The 7,244-nt window shown below is 36.9% G+C and overlaps 1 pseudogene; it reads right to left on the bottom strand.

The window, feature by feature from the left end:
* Positions 1 to 441: 441 nt before the first annotated feature.
* LOC114424499 lies at positions 442 to 7,244 on the bottom strand (annotated as a pseudogene).

The following is a 7,244-nucleotide window of genomic DNA, read 5'->3' as shown; positions in this document are numbered from 1 at the left end:
TAAATGGGGTTGGGATGGGGGGTTGAAGAGGAGGCAGATTAGATTCCCTAAAGTAGGCAACTAGGCATAACTGAAAAAGAAGAAAAATTCTAAATCGTACAAGTTTTAAGTTTCAATTTCTGCTTTATTTTGAGCATGACGTGGACTGATTGAGATTATATGTTGAATTTTGTTAGTTAATTAAACAATTAAGGATATGTGGATATTTTAGCATATTTTTTTTCCTAATCATATCACCTATTATACTTACATTTATCTTTCTTTTACCTCTTTCCCTCTCTTGATATTAGGTTAAGTAGAGTTTGGTGTCCATGCAATTTTTTCCTATTTAAATAGAATAGAAAGATAGTTTGTGATTTATACAATTCACATACTACTCTAGGAGCTTGATTGCTTCAACTGTAAGTATGAAGAGATAAACTACAAATGACCCAGCTTAAATGTTACCTTTAGTAGTAAGTTTTTAGCCAAACCAATCCCAAACTTTTTCATGGGAAAAAGTACCAAAAGGAACAAAATTACATTTGAACAAAAAGACTTGTGCTGTGAGTGTAGAGAAATCGAAACAAACTCAGCTTTGAGCAAACACAATCTCGAATCTTCTGTTCCAAACTCCCAAGGCCTAAATAATATCAATGAGCAATCTCATAAAGCCACTTGGATTCAGTTAGCATGGATAAAAAAGGATCCATTTTCAAATGAAGTGGTTTTAGCCACATCCTATTCTGTCACCACCTTTCAAAGGATTTGCACTGGCTAGTTCTGAATTTCCTCGAGTTCACAATTTCTGCTAGTAGAGTTTTAAGCTTGATGCCAAATGGCCCAGGCTTTACAGCATCAACATTGCTAGATTGTGAGCAGAACTCTTCCTCAGCTTCTGAAGCCTTTGTAGTTTTATTTATTTCTGAGTTTGAACACCACTCTCCTTGGACCAACCCATTAGATGATCGGTTAAGAATCAAATCATCAATTTTCTCCAGAACCACATCACCTTCGCCAAATGGGCGCGCAAATGCGGCTCCAGTTTCCAGCATTGTATCATAGTGTGACATATCAAGCAATTGGGATTCAGATGGATCAGTGTCCCAGAGGATAAGCCACATTGCTGAAGAACATTAGTAGTTTTCTTGGTAAATTGTCCCATCCTCTAACACATTACTCCATAAAGGATCTTGTAAGAATCATCCAGGGTGAACCTAATAAATGAAAGACAAGAGAAACTAATAACTAAAAATGGTGAATTTTATTCTTAAAATTCAATGATCAATTTTGTTTTACTAGGAAACCAAGGCATGAAGTTTGAAATTAAACTGACCTCGAAATAGCTTAAAAGCATATGGGGTATTGATGAGAATCATGAAACTGGCCAAATACAGGCTAAAGGCCCAAGTAAAGAAGAACGAAAGCTATGTCAAGCAAGCCCACAAGAAAAGGAAGGAAGTGGTACTTGAACCTGGTGATAATCTTGGACATTTGAGGACAAATGTTTTCCAAGAAGGAGGGAATGATGAGAATCATGAAACTGGCCAAATACAGGCTAAAGGCCCAAGTAGAGAAGGACGAAAGCCTAAGTGGAGAAGGACAAAGCCCCCGAGTGGAGAAGGATGAAAGCCCAAGTGGAGAAGGATGAAGGCCCAGAGGCAGAGACACTATCAAGACAATTAATTGTTGCTAAAGGCCCAAACTAATTTGAAGGCCCAAGTTAAATATGTTTTTAATTATAATTTATTTTTATTGTAATTTTGGCCCAAACTGTTTAGAAGGCCCATGTTTATTTTTATCTTTTTGTTCAGCTACACTATAAGTATTGGTTTTTGTTTTGAATAAAAAAACTTTTGGCATTTGATAAAATTTGGTGAGAGTTTCTCTCCGGGTTCCTTGTTGAACCAATTATCAGACTTATCAAGGTAATCCTTGTGGCGTCTACCCTGACTTATCTTCCTTCACTGGAAGTGGCGTCTACCCAGACTTATCTTCCTTCACTGGAAGTGGCGTCTACCCTGACTTATCTTCCTTCACCGGAAGTGGCGTCATCCAAATCTTCGTAGCCTGTATCAAGTGATCCGTTCCTAGTCAGATTCACATCATCTGGTATCAGAGCTTCGGCTCTTGATACAGGTTCTATCCTATCCTATCCTATTTTTTTTTTTGTAATTTGTCTAGGTTCGTGTTTTTGTCCTTGTTCTGTTATTTGCGTTCTTGTTTACATCTTGTTTCGTTTTTGTTTGCGTCTTGTGTTCTGTTATTTGCGTTCTTGTTCTTGTCACGTCCTTGTTCTTGTTTCTTGTGTCTTTCACACTGTGTAAAAAAAAAAATTGCAAAAAAAATTTGAAAAAAAAAGTGGGTGTTTGATCTTTGAACACGAAATTGAGGCATTTAGAGGTGTTTTTTTTAAAGAAAATCGTGGAAAAAATCCCCTTATCTAGATTTTCCTCTGAATTCTGAGCGTTTTGATATATAGTGAGCCTCAAACAGACAACCGTAGCAAAAGTTATGAGCATTTGAAGTTTAGTTGTCATATCTGTTATCTTATCTGTTATCCTATCTGTTATCTTATTTGTTATCATATCTGTTATCCAAATTAAATCTAATTTGTTATCCCAAATCTGATCTATTATCCAAATCAAATCAAATCAAAAAAATTTATCCAAATCAGATTTGTTATCCAAATCTAATCTGTTATCCAAATCAAATCCAATCTGCTATCCAAATCAAGTCCAAGTTGTTATCCCAAATCAAATCTGTTACTATGATAATTCTATTGTCTTTCCTTTTATTTTATATTACCTTGTGTGTCTAATTCGGTCTATCCAGGAACTTAAGAGGGAGTGAGTGGTAAAAGGCAAGAGTGAAAACATCACACAAAAGCCTATATTGAGAGCATCAAACACGAGTGAACTACCATTAAAGAGAGAAACACGTGAGTAGAGTGTGGTGAGGTCCTGATTTTTTTTTTTAATTTACTGCAACATTCTTTGTTCCTTAATCATGGCAAGAGCTGGTGACAATGGTGGTGTATATCATCAACTGGACGAATCTCAACGCTTATTTCTGGACGCGTGGACTACACAAATGCAACGTTTGTTGAACCGTAACAAAGAAGAGCCCTACAAACGAATAGCCAAATCTTCCTCGTTTACTCTTAAACCTCTATCCCCTAGAGAAGTGTGTGATGACCAAATCAGAATGAGAGAAAAGAGAGAACAAGAGAAAGAAAATAGTGAGCCACCACAAAGGAATATGAAAAAGAAGAGTGATACACCCGAGGAAAAGAGTGATACACATAAGAGAGAGAGTGATACACATGAGAGAAAATTTAATTATTTTGCAGAGGCGAGTGAAGTGAGGAAAGTGTTACCTGCTCATGAACCACTCAATCTACAGTATTGCAAAGACAGTAAAATTTCTACTGATAATTCTAATGAGTTTACTATTTCTATTTCTCCTAGTGTTCAACCATTATTGCAGGAATTTAAAAATGTCTTTCCTAAGGAGATTCCTCATGGACTACCACCTTCAAGAGGCATAGAACATCAAGTTGATCTCCTCCCCGGAGCTTCATTGCCTAACAGACCAACTTACAAAAGCAATCCCCAAGAGACTCAACGTAAGGATGCACATGCCAAAGTTGAGTATGTGAAAAGATTGTATGACCAAGTGAAGGTGCAAATTGCAAAAAAGAATGAAAACTATGCCAAGCAAGCCAACAAGAAAAGGAAGGAAGTGGTACTTGAACCCGGTGATGATCCTGGACATTTGAGGACAAATGTTTTCCAAGAAGGAGAGAATGATGAGAATCATGAAACTGGCCAAATACAGGCTAAAGGCCCAAGTGGAGAAGGACAAAGGCCTAAGTGGAGAAGGACAAAGCCCCCGAGTGGAGAAGGATGAAGGTCCAAGTGGAGAAGGATGAAGGCTCAAGTGGAGATGGATGAAGGCCCAGAGGCAGAGACACTATCAAGACAATTAATTGTTGCTGAAGGCCCAAACTAATTTGAAGGCCCAAGTTAAATATGTTTTTAGTTATAATTTTTATTTATTGTAGTTTTGGCCCAACCTATTTAGAAGACCCATGTCTATTTTTATCTTTTTGTTCAGATACACTATAAGTATTGGTTTTTATTTTCAATAAAAAAACTTTTGGCATTTTCATAAAATTGGGTGAGAGTTTCTCTCTGGGTTCCTTGTTGACCCAATATCAGACTTATCAAGGTAATCCTTGTGGCGTCTACCCTGACTTATCTTCCTTCACCGGAAGTGGCGTCTACCCAGACTTATCTTCCTTCACCGGAAGTGGCGTCATCCAAATCTTCGTAGCCTGTATCCAAATTTCGGTTCTGTTTCAAGTAAAAAAAAAAGTTGCAGAAATTTTGAAAAAAAAAGAGAAGAAAAGAAAAAAAAAATAGGATAGGATAGGATAGAACCTGTATCAAGAGCCGAAACTCTGATACCAGATGATGTGAATCTGACTAGGAACGGATCACTTGATACAGGCTACGAAGATTTGGATGACGCCACTTCCGGTGAAGGAAGATAAGTCAGGGTAGACGCCACTTCCAGTGAAGGAAGATAAGTCTGGGTAGACGCCACTTCCAGTGAAGGAAGATAAGTCAGGGTAGACGCCACAAGGATTACCTTGATAAGTCTGATAATTGGTTCAACAAGGAACCCGGAGAGAAACTCTCACCAAATTTTATCAAATGCCAAAAGTTTTTTTATTCAAAACAAAAACCAATACTTATAGTGTAGCTGAACAAAAAGATAAAAATAAACATGAGCCTTCTAAATAGTTTGGGCCAAAATTACAATAAAAATAAATTATAATTAAAAACATATTTAACTTGGGCCTTCAAATTAGTTTGGGCCTTTAGCAACAATTAATTGTCTTGATAGTGTCTCTGCCTCTGGGCCTTCATCCTTCTCCACTTGGGCCTTCATCCTTCTCCACTCGGGGGCTTTGTCCTTCTCCACTTAGGCTTTCGTCCTTCTCTACTTGGGCCTTTAGCCTGTATTTGGCCAGTTTCATGATTCTCATCAGGTATCTCGGGACTCCACAGCAAAGAAAAGTGGACTATTCTTTTCGTAGTGTAAACCTTGGTCTACCACAATTTGATTAATGTCTCGTTGCCTGCATCAGGTCATGCACCATTTTATAAACCTCTTTAGACGAATACTGGAGACATTTGAAAAGGCTTGTTCCTTTATTGTATGCTACCAACACGAAGGGTTGGACACATTTTCATTAAGATCATAATGTACGCTTCTTTGGATGATTAACAGTAATAGTATTCTTTATTCGTCCTCCCCAACAAGTGAAAAGATGATGAATGAATTTGGAAAGAAAGAAACCCTGATATCATATATCTCTTTGACAGCCACAATTATTAGTTGGGATTAGATGATTTCTCTGTTGCAGATAGGTAATATAGGGCTCTCCACTCAAACATGACAAATAAAGGTAACTAGTTTATTATTTTAGCAGCTATAGTTATCACTATGATTATTTAATTAAAACTTTATAATATGCATATAGATAAGGAAATAAGCCAGACCTTAATTTGCGGATTACTTACTCGTTGCGAACTGTCTTGTTAGTGTAATGAATAAAGTTGGCATATCTTGGCAAGAATGTGAAAGCATGAAGGATATCTGCACAGAAATAAATAAAAACACGGTTGAATTGTTATCCCATTGAAGGCACATTGATATAGAACTCAGGCTCTAAAATTAGTGATTTAGGCGTTGGTTATCACAATTTCTGAAACACTAATATGTAGGTTTCGAGAAGAAGATCATGAGCAGTTGCATATGTTAAGCCATTGTAGCATCCTTGATATAGTTCAATTTTTCTAGATCTCAACATAACTACACAAACTTGGAAGAGGGCAATTCTAATATTTCTAGCAATCGGCTATTTTTACTTGGTTGGAGTTATTGAATTCAGAGTCATCTAATATATCAAATTGACCTCAATTTGGAACTCAAGTCATGATGCGTACCATTAATAGAAAGAAAACTTCAGAACGCAAGTTTATAGCACATAAAACATTTACATCAAAGACACTTACCATCCTGAGTCATGAGAGGATAATCTGAAGCAGTTAAGGTGATGAACCATTCCCAATCTGGGTTGAGTTTAAGAAGCAAAGCAGCAGCATGCAGAGGAGCAGAAAGAGCAGAAGATCCCATCCTATTGATGGCATAACTTTTCCCAATGACATTCACATTTCCATATTCCTCAAACACCTTAATGGATTTAACGGAGATAGCTAAATCCATCCTTTCAGACTCAGAGGAACGATCATCAAGCTGAAGTAGGTACTGATTTCTTGGATGGTATAAAGCCGTCAGCAGCCTCAACATCTTCTTACTCTTTGCCAAGTATCCAATATGCAAGCACAGGAGGGTACCCTTTTCCTTTTGATATAACATGCTTAGGATTGAGGTGCCGTAACTTAGACATTGTAACGTAAGAAACATTTGGAGTATTCAATCTTGAAACTGTTCCATACAACACCAAACATACAGCTAAAATCAGAAGGCATAGACGATAATCCAATCCCCTACATGGAAATTTGTATGTTCTCATTGAAGTGGATGTAAGAGAGGTTCTTGAAAGATTAAAATTCAGATCAACTTGGTTGCCATGAAGAAGTTCATCTCATATGAAAGCAGTTTCAGCAACAAAATTTGCCTTTGATCTGACTTCGATCTGGGGGACGCATAGATGAAGTCTTCAAATACTAATGAATCCCAACAAATATAAAGATGGCAGATACTAAGGCACATTTGAGAAAAAAAAATCTATAATGATAATATGAGGATCAATAATTCAACTTAAAGGCGATAGGAGTAAGGTAAAAAACCAGTGTAGAAGGTGTGAATGTGATCAAGAATGGAAAAAAGGTGAAGGATGTTGAAACCTGTACCTAACGTTTGAAAACTTGAAATGGAAGGCAACAAAAAGAAGGGTTGCAAGTTTGAAAGCTTTATTATGACCCTTTCTGAAAACAAGAAACATTTGTTCGTTGGAGATGAAAAAATTAGTGAAAATGGTATGTGATGAGAGGGAGTTTACATGTACAATTTTTCCACTAATAAAATGTTAGTCGATCACTCCATCTCATTCAAAGGTAAATGGCTATTTTTTTTTTGGCTGTTATCAATTTATCTATGCCGTTCTTTCGTTATTGTTCTTTGGTTTCACTGAATTAATGCTACTTGTTCGAGCATCATGTTAACCT

The sequence above is a fragment of the Glycine soja genome, chromosome 8 (assembly GCF_004193775.1).
Source record: "Glycine soja cultivar W05 chromosome 8, ASM419377v2, whole genome shotgun sequence".
NCBI classification, from domain to species: Eukaryota; Viridiplantae; Streptophyta; class Magnoliopsida; order Fabales; family Fabaceae; genus Glycine; species Glycine soja.
The sequence above is the reverse complement of the archived record's forward strand: the minus strand, read 5'-3'. Positions and strand labels throughout refer to the sequence as shown.